The following is a 10,248-nucleotide window of genomic DNA, read 5'->3' on the forward strand; positions in this document are numbered from 1 at the left end:
TTAAAGATTGAATGTGAGGACGAGAGTTAAGCATTTGAATTTAATTATATAACCTAAGTCAACAGAGCGAGAGTTTGAGATAAGGGTGTTTAAACGATTAGTGTTTTCTTAAAAAGAGTTTCTACGGATTCTATTGTTTTCAAAAAGTGGTTTTTGACTTAACTATAAGTGACAGCTACGTTAATATAAAATCATAGTTTATTCAACAGAGCGAGAGTTTGAGATAAAACTTTTAACCAATAGTGTCAACTGAAAAGATTTACTTTAAAACCAAGAAACCAATAAAGAATTGATTCCCTAATTACGACGAATTACATACCGATATCCGCTTATTAGATATTAATTTTAGATCTTATTTTAGTTCTAGTTTTTTCCCCCAAAAATCAAAGTATTACCTGCCTTAGCTTTACGAAGTAACCTTAGATAACGGTATATCGATTCATAAGTCCCTGTGGGATCGATATCTTTTAAAACTACGCGATGGAACTGTGCACTTGCAGTTTGTACCCCAAATTCGACTCATAAAGTCGCGGCCAAGTTTTTGGCGCCGTTGCCGGGGACTTTTATTTAGTCGATATCGTAACTCTTCTGTTACGCTGTAGAGACTAAGGCTTTTCTTTCTCTTTTCTTTCTTTCGTTGATTTGTATGCCACGCACTCGCTCACAAGGCGAACCGTTCTACTTACAAATCAACGATATCGAACTATATCTCCGAGTCTTACGACGAATTCGGGAATATCGTGCTGCAAATAATCTCCCTCCTGTAGAACTTCCTGATTTCAAAAATATTTTCCCTTCGATACCCGAGATGGCAGAACCAGCTCGTGCTCTTAGAGATTACGCCGCTCCATCGCAAGATGAACCGCATTCAAGTATTGCTCCACCCGCAATCGAAGCAAACAACTTTGAACTCAAACCTTCACTGTTGCAGGCAGTGCAACAGAACCAATTCTCTGGAAATCCTACCGAGGATCCTAACCTTCATTTATCCGTATTTGTCCAATACGCTGATACTGTTAAAGCTAATGGTGTCACTTCAGAGGCAATTCGACTTCGTCTTTTTCCTTTCTCACTAAGAGATAGCGCTAGAAGATGGCTTCAATCTCTTCCTTCCAACTCAGTCACCACATGGAACGAGTTGAAGAAAGTCTTTCTTGCTCGATATTTTCCGCCAAGCAAAACAGCTATGTTAAGAGCCCAAATAAATGGATTTAAACAGAAAGATAACGAGTCTCTTTTCGAAGCATGGGAAAGATACAAAGACATGATGAGACTTTGTCCACACCATGGTTTAGAAGACTGGTTAGTAATTCATACATTCTATAATGGTCTCCTGTACAACACGAGGTTAACAATAGATGCCGCCGCAGGTGGTGCACTAATGAACAAACCTTATGCTGACGCTTACCAACTTATCGAAAGCATGGCTCAAAACCACTATCAGTGGGGAACCGAACGAACAATGGTGGAAAAACCTCAAACGAAAACTGGCATGTACGAGATAAGTAACCTTGATCATGTTAATGCAAAAGTGGATGCTCTGGTCCAGAAAATTGAAAGTTTAAATGTATCACCTCCAGCCACCGTAGTTGCCATAACTCAGAATTGCGAAGTCTGTGGAATCCAAGGTCACACTCCTGCAGATTGTCAACTCCTAACAGGAATCCAAGCGGAGCAAGTAAACTATGCTCAAGGAAGCCCCTACTCACACACCTATAACTCAAATTGGAAGAATCATCCCAATTTTTCATATAAGAGTAATAATGCTCTATACGCACCTGGACAATCTCCAAATCAAGCCCCAGCTATACCTCCGGGATATCAGAAGCCGACCCCATCTACATCTAACAATAACGCCCCTAGGAAATCCAATTTGGAAATCATGATGGAAAACTTTATAGCTTCTCAACAGCAAACCAATAAAGATTTCTTAAACCAGAATGTACACACTGGCGAACAAATTAAACAACTAGCAAGTAAAGTAGATGCCCTAGCTACTCATAACAAAATGCTGGAAACGCAAATATCACAAGTAGCTCAACAACAAGCGCCTACTGCTGCCCCAACTGGTACATTTCCTGGCCAACCCCAACCTAACCCGAGAAGCCACGCTCATGTAATTATACTGAGAAGTGGAACGGAAGTGGAAGGACCGTCTGACCCAAGGATAGAAAACCAAAACTCTAAAAGGTCAACTGAGGAGGAAAGTGAACCTAAGGAAAAGGAAGAAAGAAATAAGGAAACCGTAGAAAAGAAGGAACCTTATGTACCTCCACCACCTTATAAACCACCTATCCCTTACCCTCAAAGGCTTATTAAAACCAAAGATGCGGGCCAATTCAAAAAATTTGTCGACCTTCTAAAACAATTAAACGTCACAATTCCGTTTACAGAAGCTATTACGCAGATGCCCTCATATGCTAAGTTCTTAAAAGAAATTCTTTCTAATAAAAGGAAACTTGAAGATAGCGAAACCGTTACACTCACCGCTGAATGTAGCGCTATAATACAGAATATGCCTCCTAAACTTAAAGACCCAGGTAGTTTCTCTATACCCTGTCACATAGGAAAATTTGTCATTGACAAAGCCTTATGCGATTTAGGAGCCGGTATTAGTGTTATGCCTTTATCCATATGCAAGAGACTTGAAATGGAAGAATTAAGACCAACTAAAATGTTTGTGCAACTAGCAGATCGTTCCGTCAAATACCCTGTAGGAATTCTTGAAAACGTTCCAGTGCGCATAGGTCAATTCTACATTCCAACTGATTTTATAATTATGGATATTAAAGAAGATGAAGTTACACCTATTATACTGGGAAGACCGTTCTTAGCAACTGCCGGTGCAATCATAGACGTAAAACGAGGACGACTCACTTTCGAAGTAGGAGAAGAGAAAATTGAGTTCATTCTTTCCCAATTTTTGAAAGCACCTGCAATAGAAGATACATGTTACTTCATGGATATCATCGATGAATGCATAAAAGAAACGGAGTTAGAAAAAGACAAATCATCTGACTATCTTGTAAAAGACAAACTTAACCAATGTTTAGCAATAACACCGGACCCTACGCAATGCCTTAAGAAACCAACCTTAGACCTGAAAACACTTCCCAAGAATCTAAGATATGAATTCCTAGACTTAGAGCTTGAACGACCAGTGATAGTTAATGCTGGACTAGGAAGACTCGAAACAGAAAAACTCCTGCATATCTTAAGAAAATATCCAACCGCACTAGGTTACAACATCACCGATCTTAAAGGAATAAGTCCTTCTATTTGTATGCACCGCATCATGCTAGAAGAAGACTGTAAAACTTCTAGGGAACACCAGAGGAGACTAAACCTGATCCTGAGTGAGGTAGTGAAGAAGGAAATAACCAAGTTATTAGAGGCAGGTATCATATATCTTATATCTGATAGCAAATGGGTTAGTCCTGTACACGTAGTACCAAAGAAAGGAGGTATAACAGTCATTGAAAATGAAAAAGGAGAAACTATAACCAAACGAATCGAATCGGGTTAGAGAATGTGCATTGACTATAGGAAACTAAACAAAGCAACCCGAAAAGATCATTTCCCTTTACCATTCATTGACCAGATGTTAGAACGATTAGCAAAACATTCACATTTCTGCTACCTAGACGGTTACTCAGGTTTCTTTCAAATACCAATTCATCCTGATGACCAAGAAAAGACAACGTTCACGTGCCTTTTTGGTACCTTCGCTTATAGACGAATGCCGTTTGGCTTATGTAATGCTCCTGCAACTTTCCAAAGATGCATGATGGCAATATTCGCCGATTTTCTAGAAAACATCATGGAAGTATTTATGGATGACTTTTCCGTATGCGGACAAAGCTTTGAAGAATGTCTTGAAAACCTGGAGAGAGTTCTAGAGCGATGTGTAAAAGTAAACCTAGTACTTAATTGGGAAGAATGCCACTTCATGGTACAAGAAGGAATTGTTTTAGGACACATCATCTCAAATAGAGGAATTGAAGTAGACAAGGCCAAAATAGAGGTAATCGAAAACCTTCAACCTCCGAAAACTGTGAGAGAAGTACGAAGCTTCTTAGGACATGCCGGTTTTTACCGACGATTCATTAAAGACTTCTCTAAAATAACTAAACCGTTGACCGGATTATTGATGAAAGATACTGAATTCATATTCGACAATAAATGTTTAGAAGCATTTCAAACGCTAAAACAAGCACTGATCTCCGCACCCATAATGCAGACACCAGATTGGAATGAACCATTCGAAATAATGTGTGATGTCAGTGATTACGCTGTAGGTGCTGTTTTAGGACAACGAAAGGATAAAAAGCTTCATGTTATATATTACGCAAGTAGAACTCTAGATGAAGCACAAATGAATTACGCCACAACCGAGAAAGAACTTCTAGCAGTAGTGTTTGCGCTAGATAAATTTCGTTCTTACTTGGTCGGAGCCAAAATTATCATCTACACTGACCACGCTGCTATCAAATACCTCTTAACAAAAAAGGATGCTAAACCTAGACTCCTAAGGTGGATCATGTTGCTACAAGAGTTCGATTTGGAAATCAAAGACAAGAAAGGAACTGAAAACGTAGTAGCAGATCACCTCTCTAGACTTGAGAACCTTGAACCGGAAAGAACATCAATTAACGATGATTTCTCGTACGATAAGCTTATAACTACCTTAGAAGAAAATAAAGATGATAAACAGGTAGAAACCACCTTAGCCATATCTGTTACACCGTGGTACGCTGACCTCGTCAATTATTTAGCTGCCGGAATAGTTCCACCTACCTTATCCTACCAACAGAAGAAACGATTCTTCTATGACATAAAACATTATTACTGGGATGACCCCTTACTTTTTAAAAGAGGCCCCGATGGTATTTTCCATCGGTGTATACCCGAAGAAGAGGTAGAAAATATAATCCAACACTGTCACTCCGCTCCTTATGGTGGACACGCAAGTACATCCAAGACCTGCTCTAAAATCCTACAAGCCGGTTTTTATTGGCCAAGTATATGGAAAGATGTACATGCAGCTATTAAGAAATGTGACAGATGTCAACGCACAGGAAACATATCTAGACGTGACGAGATGCCACAAAAGGGCGTTTTGGAAGTAGAGATTTTCGACGTGTGGGGAATAGACTTCATGGGACCTTTTCCATCCTCTTTCGGTAACAAATACATACTCGTGGCAGTTGACTACGTATCAAAATGGATTGAAGCTATAGCTTCCCCAACTAACGACACACGAGTAGTAACTAGACTCTTTAAGAATATAATATTTCCAAGGTTTGGTGTCCCAAGAATAGTAGTCAGTGATGGTGGATCGCATTTCATATCCAAAATACTCGAAAAACTACTGCTTAAGTATGGCGTAAGACATAGAGTAGCGACACCTTACCACCCTCAAACCAGTGGGCAAGTGGAAGTATCTAACAGAGAAATCAAACAGATACTAGAGAAAACAGTCGCCACTTCAAGGAAAGACTGGTCATTGAAATTACCAGAAGCTTTATGGGCTTACCGAACTGCCTACAAAACGCCCATAGGGACAACCCCATTTAAGCTAATTTATGGAAAATCCTGTCACCTACCGGTAGAATTAGAACATAAAGCCTATTGGGCTATTAAAAATCTAAATTTAAACTATAAAGCCGCCGGTGAAAAGAGAATCCTTGATATAAGCGAATTAGAGGAACTCAGAAGAGACGCTTATGAAAATGCCAGAATCTACAAAGAAAGAACAAAACAATGGCATGACAAGCACATATCAAGGAAAATCTTCAAACAAGGCGATACAGTCCTTTTATTTAACTCCAGACTAAAGTTATTTCCGGGAAAACTACGATCTAGATGGTCAGGTCCTTTTCAAATCACCAATGTTTTTCCCAGTGGAGCAGTAGAAGTTAAAGGCAAATCTATGGAACCATTTACCGTAAACGGGCAACGTCTAAAACATTATCACTATGCAGAAAACAATGAAGATTCGCAAGTCTTGCACTTAGACGAAATGCCTCCAGAAATTATAGATTATAATTGATTGTTTTTTTTTATGTCGAGCTTGCGACATTAAACAAAGCGCTTAGTGGGAGACAACCCACAAATATTTTATTATTTCCTTTTTCTATTATTATTTTTCTATTTCTTCCTTAATTATTCTCTTAATTTTTGTTTAGTATTCATTCTTAATTTATTTTAATTTATTAAAAACTTTTCTCTTCTTTCGGCATTTGGCCAAATCCTGACTAAAACTCTTGTTTTTCTTTTCTCTAGCTAACACTAACCTGATAGGACAAATTGATCGTATGGGTATCAAATTCAGAGGAACAGCTCAGAAACAACAGTTTGAGGAACTAGCCACGAGAGAGATGCTACCTAGCCTGTATGCTGATGACTGGGCAATGACTGCCCTTGGACTAAGACAAAGTGTCCTGTATTTGCTGAATCAGATAGGGTGGGAACCGCTCCTATCCGTAGACAATTTATCACTTACCGGAGACTGACTATAGAATTCCTTAGTTCTCTGATCTACCTACCCAGCCATGGAAAAGGAATAAGCAGAGGTTTTATCCAGTTCAGAATGTTTAACATGGAGTACCAATTTAATATTCAAGATTTTACCAATCTTTTGGGCTTCCCTACATCCTTTGACACATTCACAGTGAGCCAAGAGGAACTTTTCGAATATAGAGAACTTGAACACTTTTGGGGTAACTTGACTGGAAATGACGATCCCGAGGAACATGAGTTTCTCTCTGGAAACATACATAACCCGGCCTTCCGTTATTTCCATAAGATCCTGACCCACACCTTATTTGGGAAGAAGCCAAGCAGTACCACAGTTTCACGTGATGAACTCTTCATCATATTTTGTGCTTCCCAGAACCGTCCAGTAAACGGTGCCACTTTTATGTTAGCAAATTTGGACCACCTTATCCAAGATGAGCGAGCACCAATTCGAATAGGCGGTTTGATAACTATGATAGGTAATGCTATTGGATTGCGTCATCCTATGCTTGACTTAAGCCCTTTTTGTGGCATTACTACTATGAATATACCCTTCCTCTTCAACACTTTGTTTATAGCAAACCTAGGGTCTGATGAGTTTGAGCTTATTATTGATAACCAAGTTCTTTGCCTATTCACCATGCCCGATCCTAGGACTAGTGTTCACAACCGCAGTAACTGGCTCTACAATCTGAACGAAGCCCCCTCTCCTGTTAGATCCACTGAATCCATCCAGGACTACGAGATTTGTGATGACTATGAGATTTATGATGACCAGATTCCTTATGCTGAATCAGATCCTCAGACACCATCTGGCTATTATGATATTGATCCTCCTCCTCAACCTGCTCAGACCGAAGAATCGGCAATACCCGACCTTAGACATCATATGCCCGGAACTGATTATAACACTGCCATGGAAGCTTTGATGTCAGAACAAGATGCCCTCAGAGAAGAGTTCACTAGCTTGAGGCACGAATTTCTGGGATACATGAACAGTATGACAAATCAGTTTCACGAGTTACTATACCGTGTTAACTCCTTTGCTCCTCCGGCCAGAGATCGTGCAGATGGATAGAATTTATTTTTCTTAGTTATTTAGTCTTAAGTTAGATTATTTATTTAATGTTATTTCAAATTATGTTCGTATTTGTTTCTCTTTCGCATTTTTGTTTTTCTCCATTGTTACATTATGATTATTTTATTGAAGCTATTTATTCATTTTATTATGTAATATCTATTATGCTCTCTACTGTTGCTGCCTACATGAATTATTAAAGAACAATATATTTATGCATCATTATGCAAAGTAGAATGACATGCAGGAAAACTAAATAGCAAAATAAAATAATCTGAAGCAAAACAATTAAATAATAAAAAAAAATTATATAAAAAAATAAATTACCAAGTTATTCTGAAGAACGCTAGCTGAAGCCATGCCAAAAAGCCTGTGTGACGAGCGTCACACAATCTATGACGGACGGCATGCCAAGTACCTGTTACGCCCGTCACGCCCCTGTGACGAGCGTAACACCCTTCTGACTAGGTGAACGTTACAGTACCGTTGGAGACGAACGTTACACCCTTTCACTTTTTACCTTCCCCATTTATTCCCATTAACCCACATTTATTCACCTTTCAACCACCTCCTTTCCAACTTCCAAATTCTTTCCCAATAAATACCCATCAAAACCCTCCTCCATTCACCACAAACCACTCTCTAATATCAAATACATTTCTTTCCTTTATTACTCCTTTAAATTCATTCATTAGTATGGCGGGAAATCAAAATTTCGGAAATATCATCTTCCGATCCGGAGATGAAAACTATCAAAGGGAGCAATTCGAGCGCTTTCAACAGCGAGGCGTCGTCTCTACCAGGTATCCTGATTCAACTTGTTTACAACAATTAGGATTACTTCAAGGTATCAAGTGGATGCTCCGCCTTGCCGATCTAACCTTTCTATGTACGCATAATCAACCCACCTACCCATCCCTAACCTTAGAATTCTTAAGTTCATACGCGTACAACACTCCAGCCGGTGAGGACGAATTCTTAACCGGTACCGCAACCTTCCGTATGTTCAACACCGAGTACTCCTTAACCCAAAACCAATTGAGTACCATGCTACAATTCCCCACAGAAGGTCAAGTCTACCCCAGAATCCCTCCAAACCTAAACTGGAGCACAGTTGCTGCTTTCGACCTCTTTAGGAAAATATCCGGTGTAGATGCCAACAACTGGGAAGAGCTCCTTGTTTCCCATATACATAACCCGACTATCTGGTACTTTATCCGCATCCTACAAAACACAGTTTTTGGAAGACCGAACAACAGCAAGGTCAACGCAAAGGAACTATTCTTCCTCGAATGCGTCTTCGAACCGCAGGCTAAGGTAAATGCCGCCTCCTTCCTATTTCATCATATCCGCACCTTATGTGCTAGAGGTCGTCAACCTTTTGTAATAGGTGGATTAATAACCATCATAGCACTTGGCTTAAACCTAGGGGACCGACTCCAAACTTTAGAATCTTTACCTCCCCTATTTATGGATATAGGCTACTTTCGGTCCAGCCGCCTCATAAAGAACCGAGTAGGCGGAAAATATTACCTTATGGTGAATAACCAGGCCGTCCCAAACGTTGTTCTCCCCAACATTCCCCTAACAGATGTCACCAATCCCAACCGCCACCTCTATGATCTGAATGCTCCCGAAGCTACCGAGCCTTCACATACAAACCCGTCTGCAGACGAGTTCGAAGAAATGGAGCAAGGTGATAACGCTCCTGAACAACAATCAGTCCCGCTCAACCCTTCCGATACTGCAACTGGCCCATCCTCCCGACGTCGTCGACGAAGAAGGCCTGCAACCAACGACGACATCATGGATGCTATTGATGGTATGCAAGCACAGAATCTCGAAATGATGCAACTGATGCGCCAAATGCAACAATAGCAGGAAGAGAGGAATACCATAACCGACCAGCGGTTCACTGAGTTGTTTAGCAGGTTCGACAACTTAGACTTACGTCAGCGATCACCAGGCCCAAGAACAAGAGGCGGAAGGCAACCTTAAATTTTCTTTTTCCTTGTTTTTTTTTGTATTTCATTTCTTTTCCTTCAAACATTGAGGACAATGTTTTATTCAAGTATGGGGGGGAAAACCATGTTCTTTCTATCCTCCATTTTCCTTTTCAAGTATGTACCTTTCTTTTCATTGTTATTTCCCTTATAAAAAAAATATATTATTATAATATAGATTTATTTTAAGTTAAGTCCCTAGCGTGAAAACTTTCTATTATCTATTTCCCCTCAAATTTTCATGAGCCATAATAACAGAAATTTAACACACCCAGTAAGTATAAAGGTTGCTTATTTTATAAAATGAGTGAAATCAAGACAAAAGTTATTACCATAACAACGCTCTAAGAACCTCAACATGTTAGATCAGGATAAGTACCTATTATACCAATCCCTTGAACGTTTAGTTTTATAGTAACCCCGAGTAGTTTATACGAGAAGTCAGCACCATCTTAATAGCAAACTACGTGGAGTGTCGATGAATATAAGTGAATGATTCCCAAAATAAAAATATATATCAGGAAATGCACTAACTAAGTTAGGTGATCCTTACCAGATCATTTAATCTAAAGGTTGCAGATCATACAAAAGCATAATACGAGAGATCCATTATGAGTTGGTTCAGTAGGTATCTGGTACTGAACTTGG

At 39.5% G+C, this 10,248-nt stretch overlaps 1 non-coding gene across 1 annotated transcript; it reads right to left on the bottom strand.

The window, feature by feature from the left end:
- Positions 1 to 1,186: 1,186 nt before the first annotated feature.
- On the bottom strand, positions 1,187 to 1,293 carry LOC127108753 (small nucleolar RNA R71). Its single transcript, XR_007796267.1, has one exon. It is a non-coding gene; the product is annotated as a small nucleolar RNA R71 (small nucleolar RNA).
- Positions 1,294 to 10,248: the final 8,955 nt, after the last annotated feature.

This window comes from Lathyrus oleraceus, chromosome 7 (assembly GCF_024323335.1).
Source record: "Lathyrus oleraceus cultivar Zhongwan6 chromosome 7, CAAS_Psat_ZW6_1.0, whole genome shotgun sequence".
In the NCBI taxonomy this organism is placed as follows: Eukaryota; Viridiplantae; Streptophyta; class Magnoliopsida; order Fabales; family Fabaceae; genus Lathyrus; species Lathyrus oleraceus.